This window comes from Cyprinodon variegatus, unplaced genomic scaffold (assembly GCF_000732505.1).
Source record: "Cyprinodon variegatus isolate N-32 unplaced genomic scaffold, C_variegatus-1.0 Scaffold799, whole genome shotgun sequence".
Classification (NCBI taxonomy): domain Eukaryota; kingdom Metazoa; phylum Chordata; class Actinopteri; order Cyprinodontiformes; family Cyprinodontidae; genus Cyprinodon; species Cyprinodon variegatus.
In genome coordinates, this window is record NW_015151252.1 from 27,422 (window position 1) to 28,716 (window position 1,295).

The 1,295-nt window shown below is 43.3% G+C and overlaps 1 protein-coding gene across 1 annotated transcript in view; it reads right to left on the reverse strand.

Moving 5' to 3' along the window:
* The window catches only part of LOC107098671 (E3 ubiquitin-protein ligase RNF213-like), a 66,319-nt gene that overhangs the window by 12,546 nt on the left and 52,478 nt on the right, over window positions 1-1,295 (reverse strand). The gene's annotated exons all lie outside the window — the stretch shown is intronic.

The following is a 1,295-nucleotide window of genomic DNA, read 5'->3' on the forward strand; positions in this document are numbered from 1 at the left end:
TTTTTACATTTCTGTATGCATTTCTGCATCATTATGCAAATAAGGAAGGGGTGTGTCTTAAAAAGGTGAACTTCTGTTTATGTGAGAGCTTTTCACTAGTGTTTGATGTGAGGTTTTCATATATTTTAGATTCACTGCAAACTTGCAAACTAACTGAAATATTTCAGGTCTTTTATTGTCTTAAAACAGATGATATTGGCATAACTCAAAATTCCTATCTCACACAATTAGCATATCATAAAAAAGGTCTTTAAAGGACCTATGCACCTAATCATCTGAATCAACAAATTAACTCTAAACACCTGCAAAAGATTCCCGAGGCCTTTAAAACTACCACCCTGGTTCATCACTTGAAACTCCAATCATGGGTAAGACTGCCGACCTGACTGCTGTCCAGAAGGCCATCATTGACACCCTCAAGCAAGAGGGTATGACACAGAAAGATATTTCTGAACGAATAGGCCGTTCCCAGAGTGCTGTATCAAGGCACCTCAGTGGGAAGTCTGTCGAAAGGAAAAAGTTTGGCAGAAAACGCTGCACAATGAGAAGAGCTGATCGGACCGTGAGGAAGATTGTGGGAAGGGCAGATTCCAGACCTTGGGGGACCTGCAGAAGCAGTGGACTGAGTCTGGAGTAGAAACATCCAGAGCCACAGTGCACAGGCGTGTGCAGGAAATGGGCTACAGGTGCTGCATTCCGATGCATGTCATTTGGAAATCAAGGTGCCAGAGTATGGAGGAAGACTGGGGAAAAGGAAATGCCAAAATGCCAGAAGTCCAGTGTCAAGTACCCATAGTCAGTGTTGGTCTAGGGGGCCATGTCAGCTGCTGGTGTTGATCCACTGTATTTTATCAAGGGCAGGGTCAATTCAGCTAGCTATCAGGAGATTTGCAGCACTTCATGCTTCCATCTGCTGAAAAGCTTTATGAAGATGAAGATTTAATTTTTCAGCACAACCTGGCACCTGCTCACAGTGCCAAAACCACTGGTAAATGGTTTATTGACCATGGTATCACTGTGCTCAATTGGCCAGCCAACTCTCTTAACCTGAACCCCATAGAGAATCTGTGGGATATTGTGAAGAGAAAGTTGAGAGAAGCAAGACCCACCACCCTGGATGAGCTACAGGCCGCCATGAAAGCATCCTGGGCCTCCATAACACCTCAGCATTGCCACAGGCTGATTGCCTCCATGCCATATTGAGTGCATAACTGTACATAATTATTTGATTTTTTTGTATTAACTTTTCTTGTGTTGGGTGGATGAAATGTGCAAATTTTGTGAGATAGGAATTT